At 43.6% G+C, this 20,155-nt stretch overlaps 1 pseudogene; it reads right to left on the minus strand.

Annotated features, from left to right (window-relative positions):
- Positions 1 to 15,569: 15,569 nt before the first annotated feature.
- LOC115172830 (tripartite motif-containing protein 29-like) lies at positions 15,570 to 19,922 on the minus strand (annotated as a pseudogene).
- Positions 19,923 to 20,155: the final 233 nt, after the last annotated feature.

The raw sequence follows: 20,155 nt of genomic DNA on the forward strand, positions 1-20,155 counted from the left end.
GCTGCTGGGTATTGCTTATATTAACCGTTAGCCACAATCCTCCCATCACTAGCATTGCCTGAGGATGCTAACCCAGCATATGAACTCAAAATCTATCCTCAGTGGAGATTTCATGGATGTAGACGGGTGAGTTCAATCAGACTGAGGGGTTCAGAGTGTTGGTAAAAGAAGGCCCTCATGCTCAGTAATGTTGATGAAAACATATGATTGCGTTTATGGCTGTGCCAATCACATAAAAGCAAGTCCTCAGTGATTGATATTGTGTGACAGGGCTGAAACCTCGATCCCTCTTGGAGAGGGAGAAGATTAGATATAGTAGTTATTTTAACATTGGAAAAAATGTCAGTGTTTTGCAGAATACCATAGATACTGTATTAGCTGAAATATTAGGCCAATGTATTAAAGAAAAAAGGTAAAAAGAGTAGTATTTTAGCATCCACTAGAATCGATTATAGCAACAAAACACAACAGCCTGCATTACCAGCCCTATTCTTTATCAGGCTAAAGCTATAATGAAAGGATTAACACATAAGAGGCAAGATAAAGATCCAGTATGATAAGATAAAGATCCAGTATGATAAGATAAAGATAAAGATATGATAAGATAAAGATCCAGTCTGATAAGATAAAGATCCAGTATGATAAGATAAAGATCCAGTATGATAAGATAAAGATCCAGTATGATAAGATAAAGATCCAGTATGATAAGATAAAGATCCAGTATGATAAGATAAATATCCAGGATGATAAGATAAAGATCCAGTATGATAAGATAAAGATCCAGTATGATAAGATAAATATCCAGGATGATAAGATAAATATCCAGTATGATAAGATAAATATCCAGGATGATAAGATAAAGATCCAGTATGATAAGATAAAGATCCAGTATGATAAGATAAATATCCAGTATGATAAGATAAAGATCCAGGATGATAAGATAAATATCCAGGATGATAAGATAAATATCCAGGATGATAAGATAAATATCCAGGATGATAAGATAAATATCCAGGATGATAAGATAAATATCCAGTATGATAAGATAAATATCCAGGATGATAAGATAAATATCCAGGATGATAAGATAAAGATCCAGTATGATAAGATAAATATCCAGTATGATAAGATAAAGATCCAGGATGATAAGATAAATATCCAGGATGATAAGATAAATATCCAGGATGATAAGATAAATATCCAGGATGATAAGATAAATATCCAGGATGATAAGATAAATATCCAGTATGATAAGATAAATATCCAGGATGATAAGATAAATATCCAGGATGATAAGATAAAGATCCAGTATGATAAGATAAATATCCAGTATGATAAGATAAAGATCCAGTATGATAAGATAAAGATCCAGTATGATAAGATAAATATCCAGGATGATAAGATAAATATCCAGGATGATAAGATAAATATCCAGTATGATAAGATAAAGATCCAGTATGATAAGATAAATATCCAGTATGATAAGATAAAGCTCCAGTATGATAAGATAAAGATCCAGTATGATAAGATAAAGATCCAGGATGATAAGATAAAGATCCAGTATGATAAGATAAAGCTCCAGTATGATAAGATAAAGATCCAGTATGATAAGATAAAGATCCAGTATGATAAGATAAAGATCCAGTATGATAAGATAAAGATCCAGTATGATAAGATAAATATCCAGTATGATAAGATAAATATCCAGTATGATAAGATAAAGATCCAGTATGATAAGATAAAGATCCAGTATGATAAGATAAATATCCAGTATGATAAGATAAAGCTCCAGTATGATAAGATAAAGATCCAGTATGATAAGATAAATATCCAGTATGATAAGATAAAGATCCAGTATGATAAGATAAATATCCAGGATGATAAGATAAAGATCCAGTATGATAAGATAAAGATCCAGTATGATAAGATAAAGATCCAGTATGATAAGATAAAGATATGATAAGATAAAGATCCAGGATGATAAGATAAAGATCCAGTATGATAAGATAAAGATCCAGTATGATAAGATAAAGATCCAGTATGATAAGATAAAGATAAAGATATGATAAGATAAAGATCCAGTATGATAAGATAAAGATAAAGATATGATAAGATAAAGATCCAGGATGATAAGATAAAGATCCAGTATGATAAGATAAAGATCCAGTATGATAAGATAAAGATCCAGTATGATAAGATAAAGATCCAGTATGATAAGATAAAGATCCAGTCTGATAAGCCACAGGAGTATTGTAATATTGACCCTATTGTAAGTCACTTTTTATTATTGTTTTATTGAATTTTAAATCAAACAGTCTACCTGCATTGAAGCCGCTCGACATTTACATTACATTCAGTCATCTAGCAGACACTCCCATCCAAAGAGAACCACAGGAGGAACCATGGGTCAAACTCCCCGCCCAAGGGCACATCGACAGATCTCCCACCAAGTCAAATCAGGGACCCGAACCAGTGAGCTCTTTGCCACCAGCCAAGCTCTGTAAGTCACCTTGAGTCACCTTGAGTATTGCTCTGTTGTTTTATCCTAATCTGTTCACCTAACTGCAGACTGGTATTTACAGTCCCAGGCCACCCACCTATACACATAATTTGTTATGTTGTAGTAAATAGTCAGAAAACTCAGAAAAACAGTCCATAAAAGTCAGCAGGAGATGCTACTTTGAGTAATTAAGGACAATCACTGGTGATTTTAGGGAAGGTAAAGGTGCCTCCTTAAATTTGGGTCTGCTCACTCACATTCACTCCCCTCCCACCCAGCCTGCATCTATAGTGTGGCCACTGCAGTGCTTGCTAGTGGTTAAGTAGTTGCTGGGGTGGTCATTATCTCCACACCGGGGTATCAGGATAATAAGGGAACGTGTTTTCTGGGGTGGTTGGCATCACAGGAGGTTGGCGGTACCTTAATTGGGTAGAACGGGCTTGTGGTAATGACTGGAGAGGAATCAGTGAAATGGTATCAAATACATCAAACACATGGTTTCCAGGTGTTTGATGCCATTCCATGTGCTCCGTTCTGTCCATTATTATGAGCTGTTTTCCCCTCAGCAGCAGTCACATTATCTTCTTCCCATTCCTCCAGGGCATGAATTCACATTCACACATGGCAGCAACAGCACCCGCAATGCAATGAATCTGAAATGATGCTGCTTCTCTGCTGTGGCAGGGAGAGAAATGGGCTTCCAGGAAGAGCTAGAGTACAGGCATTTGTTTTGTTATTGAATTAACAAGGCTATTTCTAAGGTACAAGAGGGAAGGAGGGAGAGAGAGAGAGAGAGAGAGAGGGAGATGAAGAGAAGGAGGGAGAGGGGGAAGGGAGAGAGAGGGAAGGGAGAGAGAAAGGGGTGAGAGAGGGAAAGACAGAGAGATAGAGAGGGGACATGAGGTCAGGCTCAAGGAAAGTGAATACTGACGGTCCCTTCCTTCTGCCTAAGAAGCAAAGAGCTAAAAGGGTTTTGTTTTCCTTCACAAAAATAGGAGGTGTATGCATGCACTTAACCATTTTCTTTAAATGTGGTTTCCGTGTGGGAAATCGATGGGGGTGTATTTCAGGTCTGTCTGTAGCCTGGGCCAGTGTGAGGCTGATATCATCTTTCCAGAAACAAGTCTCTCACAGTTGCCGCTTGTTATAGACCCCCTTCAGCCCCCAGCTGTGCCCTGGACACCATATGTGAATTGATCGACCCCCATCTATCTTCAGAGTTCATACTGTTAGGTGACCTAAACTGGGACATGCTTAACACCCCGGCCATCCTACAATCTAAGCTAGATGCCCTAAATCTCACACAAATTATCAAGGAACCTACCAGGTACAACCCTAAATCCGTAACCATAGTCACCCTCTTAGATATCATAGTGACCAACTTGCGAGCAGGCCTTTCTAATAGACCTGGCCCGGGTATCCTGGAAGGATATTAACCTCATCCCGTCAGTAGAGGATGCCTGGTTGCTCTTTAAAAGTGCTTCCCTCACCATCTTAAATAAGCATTCCCCATTCAAAAAATGTAGAACTAAGAACAGATATAGCCCTTGGTTCACCCCAGACTTGACTGCCCTTGACCAGCACAAAAACATCCTGTGGCATTCTACATTAGCATCGAATAGCCCCCGCGATATGCAACTTTTCAGGGAAGTCAGGATCCAATATACACAGTCAATTAGGAAAGCTAAGGCTAGCTTTTTCAAACAGAAATTTGCATCCTGTAGCACTAATTCTAAAAAGTGTTGGGACACTGTAAAGTCCATGGAGAATAAGCTGCCCACTGCACTGAGGCTAGGAAACACTGTCACCACCGATAAATCTACGATAATCGATCATTTCAATAAGCATTTTTTTACGGCTGGCTATGCTTTCCACCTGGCTACCCCTACCCCGGCCAACAGCTCTGCACCCCCTGCAGCAACTTGCCCAAGCCCTCTGCTTCACCCAAATCCAGACAGCTGATGTTCTGAAAGAGCTGCAAAATCTGGATCCCTTCAAATCAGCTGGGCTAGACAATCTGGACCCTCTCTTTCTAAAATTATCCACCAAAATTGTTGCAACCCCTAGTACTAGCCTGTTCAACCTCTCTTTCGTATCGTCTGAGATCCCCAAAGATTGGAAAGCTGCCGCGGTCATCCACCTCTTCAAAGGGGGAGACACTCTAGACCTATATCCATCCTGCCCTGCCTTTCTAAAATCTTTGAAAGCCAAGTTAACAAACAGGTCAGCGACCATTTCGAATCCCACCGTACCTTCTCCACTATGCATTCCCGACGGTCTCGTTGCCGAGAGGACCCGAGGCTTCCCGACCTGCCCCGAGGGCTGCCGAAGACGGCCGAGTCACCGCTTCCTGAGCCTATGCCACTTGGCATAGCTGGGCTGTCGCCAGCAGAACGGCAAAACAGGATCGACACAAAGAGTTGTCAATATTGCGGGACACTTAGTCATTTCGTGTCCTCTTGTCCTCTAAAGAAGCCAGGCTCACCGGTGGGGGCAAGGACTCTGGTGGGCCATATGGAGAATGTTCCTGCTTCCCCTGCTTGCACCCCTTTTCATGCCATTCTTCTGTGGGGAGACCAGTCCAAATCTCTTCGGGTTCTCATTGACTCTGGGGCCGATTAGAGTTTTTTGGACGCTACCCTGGCGTCCGAGCTGAACATCCCCTCTCCATTCCCATGGACCTAGAGTGCTGGACAGCCACAACACCACTCCCATCCACCTATGGGTGTCTGGGAACCACAGCGAGGCTATCCAGTTCCTGCTCATCAAGTCTCCTCTGATTCCCATGCTATTGGGATTTTCCTGGCTCCAACGACACAATCCCCTCATTAACTGGTCTACTGGTGCCATCATGGGCTGGAGCCCGTTCTGCCACGCCCATTGCCTGAAGTCAGCACAACCTGCCCCGGGAGGTCTTCCTGGGGGCTCGGAAGATGCCCCAGACCTCTCCGCCATTCCCGCAGAGTACCAGGACCTCCGGGAGGTGTTCAGCAAGGCCAGGGCTACATCGCTTCCACCCCACCGACCCTGTGACTGCGGGATTGACCTTCTCCCTAGCACCACACCGCCCCGGGGATGTCTGTACTCTCTGTCGGGACCGGAGACCAAGGCTATGGATACCTACATTGGGGACTCCCTAGCTAATGGATTTATCCATCACTCTCCTGCCCGCACAGGCTTAATCTTCATGGAGAAAAAGGACAAGACCCTGCGCCCAAGCATTGACCACCGGGGACTCAACGACATTCCGGTTAAGAACCGTTACCCTCTACCACTCATATCCTCGGCCTTTGAGCCACTCCAGGGGGCCACTGTTTTTTCCAAGCTGGATCTACGGAACGCCTACCACCTGGTGCGGATACGAGAGGGGGATGAGTGGAAGACCGCCTTCAACACGGCAGGTGCCACTACGAGTATCTGGTCATGCCCTTTGGCCTCACCAACTCCCCTGCTGTGTTCCAGGCTCTGGTGAATGATTTTCTCCGCGACATGTTGAACCGGTTCGTCTTCGTCTACATTGATGACATCTTGGTCTTTTCCCACTCCCCTCAAGAACCCGTGCTCCAGACCCTGGCCTTTGTGCAACAGCGCTTTTGGTGGCCTACCGTGGTCCCGGACGTGTCCACATTCGTCACCGTTTGTGCACAGAACAAGACTCTTTGGAAAGCTCCAGCTGGTCTCCTCCAACCTCTGCTTGTCCCCCACCGTCCCTAGTCTCACATCTCCCTGGACTTTGTCACGGTCGACCCTCCTCAAGACCACCTCCAGGTATTGATGACAAGTGGATCGCCATCAGACCCCGGCTCCTCAGTATCGTCTCGGACAGAAGGTATTGGTCTCCACCTGGGATCTGCCCCTCTGAGTCGAGTCTCGCAAACTGTCCCCCTGGTTCATCGGCCCTTTCCCCATCTCCAAGATCATTAGCCCCTCTGCTGTTCGTCTTCTGTTGCCCCGTGCCCTTCGTATACACCACACTTTTCATGTGTCCCGTATTAAGCCCATGTCTCACAGTCCTTTGTCTTCCATTTCCAGGCCTGCCCCTGCCTCCCCCTGTCGTCGATGGCCATCTGACGTACACGGTGAGACGCCTCCTGAGGGTTCGACCACCGGGCAGGGGTTTCCATTACCTGGTTGACTGGGAGGGTTATGGCCCAGAGGAGAGGTGCTGGGTCCCCGCTAGAGACATCCTGGACCCAGCCCTCATCGCCGACTTCCACTGCCGGCACCACGGTCAACCAGGTATGCTTCCAGGTAGGATGCCAGGTGGCGCTCCTAGAGGCTGGGGGGGGGGGGGGGGTACTGTCATGCCCTGATCTGTTTCACCTGTCTTTGCTTGTCTCCACTCCCCTCCAGATGTCGGCCATCTTCCCCATTTTCCCCTGTGTACTTATACCTGTGTTCGCTTTTTCTCACCCTCCTGGTTTTTGACCCTTGCCTGTCCTGACCCTGAACCCGCACACCTGAACACTCTGCCTGCCCCTGACCCTGAGCCTGCCTGCCGTCCTGTACCTTGCCTATGTTGCTGTAATTAACATTGTTACTTTGACACGGTCTGCATCTGGGTCTTACCCCGAAGGAATTGGTCGAAGGAATTGTCCTGATATAGTGGAGATTAAAGTTGATATTACACTATATTACTAGGCTTGCAGACTATATTTGCATCTATTTCATAGAGTTATGTTGGAATCGATATTTGAACATGCAGCGTGTTTCCATCTCTTAGAAAACCAGACAATGTAATCTGGGACTTTCGGAGAACAAGACCTCATTGATTGGACGATGTCGCCCTGATGAGACACTTAATTGGCTCCAGCAGGTCGCACAAAATAGCCTAACCAATGATTGTATTAAAGTGCTCCTCCTGAAGAAGAAATCCCCCGGAGATGTAAGGACTATTAGAAGGATCAGACAGTGTTCGCTCGGTAGATATACAGCGCATTCGGAAAGTATCCCCTTCACTTTTTTCTCATTCTGTTACATTACAACCTTATTCAAATATGGATTATTTAAAATAATTTACTCATTAATCTACACACAATACCCAATAATGACAATGCGAAAACAGGTTTTATAGACATTTTTGCAAATATATTAAATATAAAAAAATGTAAATACCTTATTTACCTAAGTATTCAGACTCTTTGCTATGAGACTCCAAATTGAGCTAAGGTGCATCCTGTTTCCATTGATTATCCTTGAGATGTTTCTACAACTTGATTGGAGTCCACCTGTGGTATAATTCAATTGATTGGACATGATTTGGAAAGGCACACACCTGTCTATGTAAGGGCCCACAGTTGACAGTACATGTCAGAGCAAAAACCAAGCCATGAGGTAGAAGGAATTGTCCAGAGAGCGCCGAGAAAGGAATGTGTCTAGGCACAGATATGGAGAAGGGTACCAACATATGTCTGCAGCATTGAAGGTACCCAAGAACACAGTGGCCTCCATCATTCTTAAATATAAGAAGATTGGAACCAGCAAGACTCTTCCTATAGCTGGCCGCCCGGCAAAACTGAGCAATCGGGGGAGAAGGGCCTTGGTCAGGAGGTGACCAAGAACCTGATGGTCACTCTGACAGAGCTTCAGAGTTCCTCTGTGAAGATGGGAGAACCTTCCAGAAGGACAACCATCTCCGCAGCACTCCACGAATCAGGTATTTATGGGAGAGTGGCCAGACAGAAGCCACTCCTCAGTAAAAGGCACATGACAACCAGCTTGGAGTTTGCCGAAACACACCTAAACGATGGTCAGACCGTGATAAACAAGATTCTCTGGACTGATGAAACCAAGATTGAACTCTTTGGCCTGAAGCATGGTGGTGGCAGCATCATGCTGTGGGGATTGTTTTCAGCGGCAGGGACTGTGAGACTAGTCAGGACCAATGAAAACCTGCTCCAGAGCACTCAGGACCTCAGACCGTGGTGAATATTCACCTACCAACAGGACAATGACCCTAAGCACACAGCCAAGACAACGCAGGAGTAGCTTTGGGACAAGTCTCTGGATGTCCTTGAGTGACCCAGCCAGAGCCCGGACTTGAACCCGATCGAACATCTCTGGAGAGACTTGAAAATAGTTGATGCTCCCCATCCAAACTGACAGAGCTTGAGAGAATATGCAGAGAAGAATATGAAACTCCCCAAGCTTGTAGCGTCATACCGAAGAAGACTCAAGACTGTCATTGCCGCCAAAGGTGCTTCAACAAAATACTGAGTAAAGGATCTGAATACTTATGTAAATATAGTTCGTTTTTTTTTTTATACATTTGCAAAAATTTCTAAAAACCTGTTTTTGCTTTATCATTATGGGGTATTGTGTGTAGATTGATGAGGGGAAAAAACTATTTCATCCATTTTAGAATAAGGCTGTAACGTACCGTAAATTCTGGACTATAAGCCGCAACTTTTTCCCAGGCTTTGAACCTCGCGGCTTAAACAATGACACGGCTAATATATGGATTTTTCCCGCTTTCAATTTTTTTTTTCCAAAAAAACACATTCTGTCACGTGCTCAGTTTTTTGGCGGCATGAAGCTTTCATTAGACCAATGAAATTGCCGAACGGGTTAAGGTCAAACAACTTTTTTGTTTACTGTTTAGATTAAATCGAGCGCTCTCAAACTTCCCATCATTCTGATTACGGTAGTCATTTTGTCACCCTTATCATGGCAAAGACACGGAGAAATGCATATGATGCAGCTTTCAAGTTGAAGGCGATTGATCTGGCTGTTGGAAAAGGAAATAGAGCTGCTGCACGGGAGCTTGGTCTTAATGAGTCGATGATAAGACGTTGGAAACAGCAGCGTGAGGAATTGACTCAGTGCAAAAAGACAACTAAAGCTTACTGCAAATTTTTTGTTACAAGCCGTGTTTCGTAAAAGCCTATTTATTTTTGTTACAAGCCGTGTTTCGTTAAAGCCTATTTATTTTAGTTACAAGCTGTGTTTCGTTAAAGCCTATTTATTTTTGTTATAAGCCGTGTTTCGTTAAAGTGTAAAGTTAATTTGTTTCAATGTACCGGTAGGCACCTGCGGCTTATAGACATGTGCGGCTTATTTATGTTCAAAATAATATATATTTTTTAATTCAGTGGGTGCGGTTTATATTCAGGTGCGCTTAATAGTCCGGAAATTACGGTAACAAAATGTGGAAAAAGTCAAGTGGTCTGAATACTTTCCGAATGCACTGTACATAGACATTGTTAGTGGGAAATGGGAGGATGGAGAATGAAGGATGAGGGATGGAGGATGAGGGATTGGAAGATGAGGGATGGAGGATGAGGGATGAAGGATGGGGGATAAAGGATGGAGGATGTGGGATGGAATATAAAGGATGGGGATGAGGGATGGAGGATGAGGGATGGGGGATGAGGGATGGGGGATGAGGGATGGAGGACGGAGGATGAGGGATGGGGGATGAGGGATGGAGGACGGAGGATGAGGGATGGAGGATGGGGAATGGGGGATGAGGGATGGAGGATGAGGGATGGAGGATGAGGGATGGGGATGAGGGATGGAGGATGGGGGATGGGGGATGGGGGATGAGGGATGGAGGATGGGGGATGAGGGATGGGGGATGAGGGATGGGGGATGAGGGATGGAGGACGGAGGATGAGGGATGGGGGATGAGGGATGGAGGACGGAGGATGAGGGATGGGGAATGAGGGATGGGGATGATGGAGGATGGGGGATGAGGGAGGACGGAGGATGGGGGATGAGGGATGGAGAATGGGGGATGAGGGATGGAGGATGAGGGATGAGGGATGGAGGATGAGGGATGGGGATGGGGATGAGGGATGGAGGATGGGGGATGATGGATGGGGGATGAGGGACGGAGGATGGGGGATGGAGGATGAGGGATGGGGGATGGGAGATGGGGGATGAGGGATGGGGGATGGGAGATGGGGGATGAGGGATGGAGGATGAGGGATGGAGAAAGAGCAAATTGGCCAAAGAGTCATAACATGATTTTCAGACACGAGGAGTTGCAGACAGACGCAAAATAAACACATCTCTGTGTCGGGGTGCTGTTCTATTCTGAGACCCGATACATTGAGTGACCTCTGGCCGACATTTGTGTCCAACAAAAAGACACTTCCTGTCTCATCCTCATCTCTCGCCTCTTATTCACTCTATATTAACTATATGAGGATGCCAGCTGAATGACCCTGTCCTTCATTTCAGGGTCAATGCAGTTTTAGCTGCCTGACAGATGTAATTCACAGTGAATGAAGGAATGTGTTGGGGGCATTATTGCACTATAGTAATAGTAGAATTAGGATAAGGTCTATTGTTGGATTATTTGGCAAGTTCGGAAACTAACACGCACGCATGCACACACAGACACACACACACATAAACACACAGCACCGCCCCTCCCACACATACACACACTCACACAGTCATTATCAGGGCTGTTGATCCCAGGCAGTGCGTCAGTGTCTCTCTCTATTGTATGGATGGGCATCTGAGTGGGGCCCTCCTAAATGCCATTCATCACTCTGACATGTACTTCTCTGGCCTTTAAAGCTCTCATTGGACTCTCCTCTCTCACCACACACTCAAACTATAGACCCCTCGTGGAGTCTGTAACACTTTGCTGCATTGATGGAAGTTTATGTTCTGGAGCTTTGGGGAAGTTGCCATGGTGATGCCAACTCTGTGTGTCTCTTTGTGTTGGAGGATATAACTGGCAGCCAGTGGTCTCGAGATAGAACCAGACAAAAATGGGCAGTAATAATGAACGCAATTAAATGTGTTCTCTCTTTCTTTCTCTCTCTCTCTGTGTGTAAGGTGGGTATTTCATGAAAACATCTCTTTGTAAATGTTTAATAGTGATTATGTAAGGCCTGTGGTGCATAAACAGTATTCAGAAGGAGATGTGGGCATCTGGGAGAAGAAACAAGATGGAGTCCAGCAGGACTCTCTGTATCAATAAATAATCAAGACACTAAAATTACACTAAAATGAGTAGGAAATCATTTACACCCAGATCTGCCCAGAGGATTCAAATGAGAATGCAAAAATTGAGATTGAGTGTTGAAAAATGATCTCTGTGTACAAATTAACAATTTATATTCAGAACACAAGGACTCTGACTTGAATCACGAATATTGTTGACAGGGCTGTGGTAAAAAGGAGTACCGTAATTTCCGGACTATTAAGCACACCTGAATATAAACCGCACCCACTGAATTTTTAAAAAAGTATTATTTTGAACATAAATAAGCCGCACATGTCTATAAGCCACAGGTGCCTACCGGTACATTGAAACAAATGAACTTTACACAGGCTTTAACGAAACACGGCTTGTAACAAAAATAAATAGGCTTTAACGAAACACGGCTTGTAACAAAAAAGAAAACATTTGCAGTAAGCTTTAGTTGTCTTTTTGCACTGAGTCAATTCCTCACGCTGCTGTTTCCAACGTCTTATCATCGACTCATTAAGACCAAGCTCCCGTGCAGCAGCTCTATTTCCTTTTCCAACAGCCAGATCAATCGCCTTCAACTTGAAAGCTGCATCATATGCATTTCTCCGTGTCTTTGCCATGATAAGGGTGACAAAATGACTACCGTAATCAGAATGATGGGAAGTTTGAGAGCGCTCGATTTAATCTAAACAGTAAACAAAAAAGTTGTTTGACCTTAACCCGTTCGGCAATTTCATTGGTCTAATGAAAGCTTCATGCCGCCAAAAAACGGAGAAAAAAAAAATTGAAAGCGGGAAAAATCCATATATTAGCAGCGTCATTGTTCAAGCCGCGAGGTTCAAAGCTGGGAAAAAAGTTGCGGCTTATAGTCCGGAATTTACAGTAGATATTCAGCCATATCTCTGTTTGCTAGACAGTAGTCTTATCTCTTCCTGTTGACACCTCAAAACTATTACAATACAGCATGTTTCTTAAGTCAAAATACAACATTCATATGCCCACACTGGTCCTACTTGGTTCAGACATGAGGTTGGATAGAGGCTAGGATTAGGAACAATAGACCTGACTGCATACTGTATATACGTCTCTTAGACCTGCAGTGACACTCCTAGATAGACCCTGATCAACAACCTCTCCCTCAACGTGGGCAAGACAAAGGAGTTTATCATGGACTACAGGAAACGGAGGGTTGAGAGCTTCAATTCCTTGATGCCCACATCGCTAAGGACCTATCATGGCGATCTGAGGGCATGACAACGCCTATTCCCCCTCAGCAGGCTGAAAAGATTTGGCATAGGCCCTCAGATCCTCAAAAAGATCTATAGCTGCACCATTGAGAGTGTCTTGACTGGCTGCATCAGCGCTTGGTATGGCAACTGCTCGGCATTTCACCGCAAGGCGCTATAGAGGCGTTTGCCTATGTGGGACTGTACATGTGCAAGCAGGTGTTCATTCAGTGGTAGCCCCTAGCAACGAAGTCCTATATTTACTTAGAATAACAACTTCCTTGATGTCATGTATGACTGAAAAATCAGTTTGTACCGTCCTTGGTGGAATACATGAGGAACACATCCAGATGCGATGTGGTGTGATTACAGTAATATGGGCATAGGGATTCCAATCATACTGTGCCAGTCTGGCTCACCTGTATAACGATGAGAATAACAGTATGGAATGATGTTCAAAGCTGTTTGAGTTGAGCTTGCGGAGATGATACTGTGGATTACAGGGTGTTTAGTATTCCGTATTCTGCTTCCACTGGGGAAGACATACACTAGTTTAGTAGCTTTCAATGGGTGAAAAAGTGTGTTTGTCCAAATGGGGCTTGTATTGGGGGCTCCAGACCATTAGAACATCACAATACATATGTCGCATTTGACTACAAAATTACTTAGTCATCTGCTTAAAGGAAGAAGTATGCCTCTTGACTTCTTGAAGTCATCTTTGACGTATCCTTGGTCATCTTGAAGACAGCTGTTGTGGTTTGTATCCAAAGTGTTTGTAGGCTACTCACAGTTCCCGCCATGATCATGACAAACCCAAACATCACTGACCCCCGTGTATTTCTCAGCTCATTGTTCTACAGATTAGAATCACAGACAGTGAGGATGACTGTGTGCGTGAATCTGTCTGGTTTGTTAGCCTGAGGCTACAACAGGTGTTCTGTAGCACTGTGGTGTGGACAAAATAACATGATGTGTAATCTATCTTTGCTGCTGACAAAAGACATGTGTGGAGATGTGTGAGGTTGACAGCCCTGAGGGTGCTAGAACAACTACGAGTGTTCAGGTTTTGGTCACAGCCTCTTATAAAACACATAAGCACAAAGTTGTTCGCAAACTGCAGCCCCCCCAAACGATTCGTTCTCGAGTTCGAGTTTGTTGAACAGAGGCTGTGTATGTTTTGGTTCTACAAAGCTGTTGTGTCCATCATAACATTCAACAATCAATTCATTTCAGTCATTCTTGCACCATGCGATCAATTATCAGTTCTTCTCTATGCTCATGATCTATTTCCCTGAGTGCATATGATAGACGGTGGTCGGGGCACATCTGAGCCGGAGGAGCATCTATAATCCTGCCGTTGGACTCATTGCGGCCAGCACTAGCAGGTCAAACGAATGACTAAAATGAACAAGTCACTCAGAATTATATATTTTTTTAAACAGACTCTCGAGTCAGTAAAAAGAGTTGTTAAAAAATAACAAATTGTTTGCTAACTGCACATCACTATAGTCCCCCAGTTGGATTAGTCAATCCCAGGTGGCATGGAGCCCAGAATGGTCCTGGCCCTGTGGCCCCAGCCGGAGGATGGTCGCTCAGAGGCACATTCCACCATGCTGAGAGACCTAGCCATGGGCATGGTGGTGGCCCTAGGACAGAAGCTCTCTGGCGCCGGTCTCAAGGCCCCTCCCCTTTTGGCTCCCTTCTCCCGGGCTGCGGACGTCACTACCATCCAGTCGCTTCTGGGGAGAAGGAACTGCTGGAGATGCAAAGTGCAGAATTAATCTGCTCTACAGTGGTGGACGAGGTGCAGAGAATTTTGAAGCCCCCGCCGCCAAGTCCCTCCCTGTGGAAAACCTCCTGGGCAAGCTTTTGGTAGGTTTCACAGCCCATTGGCTCAACCTGACCCGCATTGCCCCCTCCGCTCGCACGCACTCAGTGCAGAGGTTCACGTCATTCTCAATAAAGAAGCTCGTGTCCTCCCCAACGCAGAGGCCATCCTTATCCCTGTGGCAGAAACTTGCCTCATCTCCTACGCAGAGTCTACTGTGATGCCAGTCTCCACCCCAATGACACCAGGCCACGCCTCCTCTGGGCTACAACAGAGCACCGAGGCAGAGAAACAGGAAGAGGTAGACAGCAGGGACACCTGCACAGCTCATTCCAGCTCCAAGGACCAATGTGCTATGCAGCACAATCACATCATAACTAACCCGCTACTTAGTCACAAATGGCCTTTGACCCTAAACATATAAAGGTGTGCAGTATTTTGTAGAGACGGTCACGTGTGTTCTCAGTCTGCAGACTGTTGTAGAGGTAACCAATGCAAAGGGAAGGGATCACTGCTGCTACCTCTCTTTCCTACCAAGGTGCATGAATTGAGGAGCAAACTGAAGCCGAAGCGTGTTGGTTTCTACTTTTAGCAGTAGAGGTAACCAATGACAACTTCGGGGGGGAAGAGAAGGACGTGAAAGTAGGTGAGTTACACTGACAGAGACCGATGCCTTTAGTCTTGACAGCTTGGTGTAGTAGAGCCCATTAACAGGTCAGTGTTTGTAACCAAAGGCTTTCACCTTCTTGACATTTACAGAGGTTGTTGCCATCTGACCCAAGAAAGGATCAGTCCGTTGGGTTCTCCAAAGGATTTTCAAGCCAGCGTGCTGCTGTGTCTGCACGGATGGAGAGGAGTGAACAAGAAGCAGCTTTAAGTGCGTACTTCAAGCATTGTACTAGAACTCAACTCTTCACAACTTCACTAATTGGCTACTTTATTAAATTCTTTACTTTTTGCATACATTTGCCTTTATCTTCGACATTTTTTTGTTTTGTTTCTCTCCTCTGTTGTTTGTTATCTGTGCGGTCTTGAACCACTCCAAACAACAGGCTGCACTGAGAATAGTAAAACAGAAAACCCAACAAATCATCGGCTCAGTTTTATTGGACTAGAACAAAAACAGTCTCACTTTGCCATGTGTCCCTATTACAAATGTATTAACATGGTACAGTAGTTACATAGGCAAGTACAGTGTAGCTACACACTTTTGAAAATAATAATAACTAATGGATGTACAGTGAACATGAACCAAAGCTCCACTTCATGAAATGAGCCAATTGACTCCACATTTATTGCGTAGCAACCAAGTCAAACGACCTCATCCCGATCAAGTACAAATGTCTCTTCCACGGAAATAGTTCAGCAGTGTTGTGCCACCAGACACTGAATAAACTGAACTCAACGATGATTGGACTCTTTCACCTGTCAAGAACTCCTTTCAGTGCATGAATGTCTCCTTATGAGTTCATATACACTTGGTTTTGTTCACCCCTCTGTACATGCAAATTAAGCAACTATGCTGTCTGTACTCTATGATATCTGCAATCTTACATCAAACTTCGGCCACAGTCAATCAATCTTTGTCCTACTGTACATGTATCAACAAGGCCAGCAGACTAATACCAGCAGACTAATAGCTTTGTCACTGAATAGGTGTCAGTATCTTCAGATGATCCAGCAAATGAACCCAAGATAGAATGGCTGAGTGAATGTGCCCTGGACTCTGTGGAGGAGGGTCATTTTGTCGTAGACGCTGTAGAAGGACAGAGTTCCTGCATTGTGGTCTAGGTGCACTCCTACTCTGGAAGAGCATGGGACAGGGATATCAGTACTGTGATCATTGTGGATGAAACAGCAGCTGGATGGAGTGCAGTCAAACCTCCAAGACTGATCACACTCTACCTCCCAGTAGCAGGCTCCAGACAGAGCCTCTCTACACAGCACCTGCTTGAAGAAGGTAAATCTGTCTGAATGATCAGGATATAACTGGACCTTAGAACTAATGGTCACCTTTCTATTTTCCTCAGACAGACACAGGTACTCTTGTGCTGTATTGGGATGCAACGTCAGCTGGCAGGAGTCTGAGAAGATGAAAAATAAAGTGATTCAAATCACTTGATTAAAAGTGTGTGTGTGTGTGTGTGTGTGTGCGTGCGTGCGTGTGTGTGTGTACGCATGCAAGTCCAGGGTTTACTCATATTCTAAGAACTCCTCTCTAGTCTTGGGCTCAGCAGGGTGGTCAATCTGAACTCGAATCACTGTGGAGACAGACAGGCTAGTAAATACTGTATCACAGGTCCACGTTATTCATGTCCACTATCAAACGTTATACAGGTAACTAGAGGGGAGATGGGCTATTAGAAGATATGGGAATTGGTTGATGAAATGACCAGCCATTCCATGAGATAAACTTTACCCATATCTATACATTCATTTGGTCCTATCACAAATACATCTCATGCAGTTCTTTTATGTCTAGTAGTATGTAATGCAGTTAGTTTGAGGTATTATTCTATGCAAAATCTTTAAATGCATTTTACCAACCGTCCCCAGATATCTTGTCCATTTCCTCCTTGCATATGTCTTGTTGTCGATCTTTCAGTTCAGAGACTTGTGTCTTCAAATGCTTAAAGGAGATAAGGCCTGAGATCCAGGAGAGACACAGAGAGACTGGAAACTCTACAGAGAGAAGGACAAGTATTGAGAAAGTTAGATGTTAATTTAATACAAGTACATTTAATTGGAAAATTAATCTAAATAGATATTTGGAAATTACTTTGTGAGGTATATCTAAGTTAGTGATGTCACCTGGAGGAAATGGATGTGATCCTCTGTGTGTGAGAGCTGCTCCAGCTCAGCATCTCTCCTCCTCAGCTCAGCGACCTTCTGCTCCAGTTGCTCCAGGAGTCCTTCAGCCCGACTCACTTCAGCCTTCTCCTGGGCTCTGATCAACTCCTTTACCTCAGAGCGTCTTCTCTCAATGGAGCGGATCATCTCAGTAAAGCTCCTCTCACTGTCCTCCACTGCTAACAGTGCAGAGCGCTGTTTGGACACACACAAAGAGAGTAGAGGGGTCCATGTCAACCAGCCCACTTAGCTCTCACCAGGACCCCAGACAAACTGGAAATGTATGTATGTATGCATGTACTGTATGTATGTACTGTATGTATATATAATGTAAATATAGATGACCCCAACACTCACCTTCAGAGAGTCCACAACCCGTCTCAGCTCGTGTATCTCCTTCTCTCTATCCTGGATGTTCTTCTGGGATTCCTGATGTTCTCCCCGAACTGTTTCTGCAGAAAAATAAATCCTATGAAATTCATTTAGCCATTTATTACATCCTACTCTGTATTTCTACAAAAACTTGAAAATTCAATTTTCCAACTATTTGTATTCAAGCATGCCATGTTTGAAACATGTTATGCCCTGCATGGACTTAATGAGATGCAATGTATTCCTCAAAGACAAATTTAGTCCTAGCAACAGTGATTGAATGTTTATCTACTCTATGTACTTTGACATTTCAGTTGTGTCACAGTAGTAGACAAAACATTTCCTTATAGTTATTAGGAGGTAAGGGTAACAAGATGAACTATTATTAGACTGTTTAAATGCAAATATGTGATATCTAACAGCAGAGTTCCCTTCTTACCTGGTTCTCAGTCCTCTCTGCTGCAGCTGACACTGTATCATGGCCTTTATGTTCATCCATCATACAAAAACAACAGATACACTGCTGATCGGTACGGCAGTAAACCTCCAGTATTTTGTCATGATGAGAACAGATCTTCTCCTGTAGTTGTGTGGAGGCTTTGACCAGCTTGTGTTTCTTTAATAAGGGAGCTACTTCATAGTGAGGCTGGAGGTGAGTCTCATAGTAAGAGGCCAGACACTCTCCCAGTGCAGAAATCACACTCCACATCTCCAGGTCCAACATAATAGTGAGCAGGAGGAGAAGCTTGGAGTTATTCTGTCTTCAGTTTCTCCACCAATTCAGCCATAAGAGTGTTTTTCCACAGAACGGGCCTGGAGATGAAACTTTCCTTACACTGGGGGCAGCTGTAGACCTCTTTCGAATCATATTGATCGAAGCAGCCATTAATACAGCCCATACAGTAGCTGTGTCCACAAGCAATAGTCGCTGGATTCTTCAGTAGATCCAGACAGATAGAACAACTGATCGAGTCCATAGCCTCTGTCATTGTCAAACACACACCAACAAACAGCAAGAGTACCAGATAGCTTTCAATTTCGTTTTCCTTCAAATGTTTCTTCAAAGGAGTAGGAGTGGCTTGTGTTCTGTCAACGGTGGCTTCCTGATTCTGTTTGTGAACTCAGATTTAGCTACCAGTTCTGGCCAGCAGAGGGCACAAGACGCCCGTAACAGTCAGAGTGAACATTCTCGTCAAACTGGCCCTTTTGGAGATATCAGAAGATTTTTGTGAATTTGTTTAGCTCCCAAGATGTAGTGGAACTCGTGAAATCTGTTACAGTGTGAATTAAATGGTCATGCTTGGATTGTTTCATGAGTTCATAAAGAGCTACGCATTTTTAAACGTTTTAATTGCACTGTAAGTGCTATGGATTTAGTTACAGGGGAACTTTTATTTTGTTCGTCAGACTGCAGATTGTTCAAAGAGGAGAGACACAGGGTGCGCTTCTATTATTTACATTTAGTTGATTAGAATCTGGGTGTTTTCCTGTCTTTTATTAACTAGCAAATTGCAAAGAAATGTTAATTCAGGTTGAGCGTGAGTTTCTACTTGAATTTGGTTAAAAGGACGATACATTTTTTGTTCATTCTTTGAGAATTTGTTTGCAATATCTCACACTGTTTTTTCTCTTAGATATTATTCTGAATTGAAGACATGTTGTTTTACTCTGAGTAGTATGTAATGTATCACGTAATACTATTAGTTGAATTGAGAAATCGAATTTATTTTTTATGGTAGCTCTTCCAAACGTTGGTCGCTAGGATTATCTATTTTATTTAACTAGGCAAGTCAGTTAAGAACACTAGTGTCTAGCGGGTTAACTGCCTTGTTCAGGGACAGAACGACAGATTTTTACCTTGTCAGCTCTAGCAACCTTTCAGTTACTGACCCAACGCTAAATCATTGCATAACGGTGCAATGTTCATTAAAGTCATAGCCTACTAAGTGGTGACGCAAGGCTCGCTACCTTGACCAGATCCTAGAGACGCAGATATTGGAGTCAGATTGATAAATGTCGTTTATTATTATATTCAACATAATTTCTACACTTCTACATAATGGTTGGATAATTTCCATCCACCTACAGTAATATTTGCATAATTGTTAAGGAACTACACTGTTGCATGTTTAATGAAAATCACTGTATAGTACCTGAGGATCTCACAACAAAACAGATTTCAGTTGAAATGTGTTATTAAGATATTTAGGAAAAAGTCAGCCTGCAACTTCAGTCATGCATGTCAGAACTCCACTGTCAAGGGACAATATACTGTATATATATATATATATATATATATATATATACAGTATATTGTATACAGTATAGTACCAGTCAAAAGTTTTTATTTTTACTATTTTCTACATTGTAGAATAACAGTGAAGACATCAAAACTATGAAATAACACATATGGAATCATGTAGTAACCAAAAAAGTGTTAAACGAAT

The sequence above is a fragment of the Salmo trutta genome, chromosome 33 (genome assembly GCF_901001165.1).
Source record: "Salmo trutta chromosome 33, fSalTru1.1, whole genome shotgun sequence".
Taxonomy (NCBI): domain Eukaryota; kingdom Metazoa; phylum Chordata; class Actinopteri; order Salmoniformes; family Salmonidae; genus Salmo; species Salmo trutta.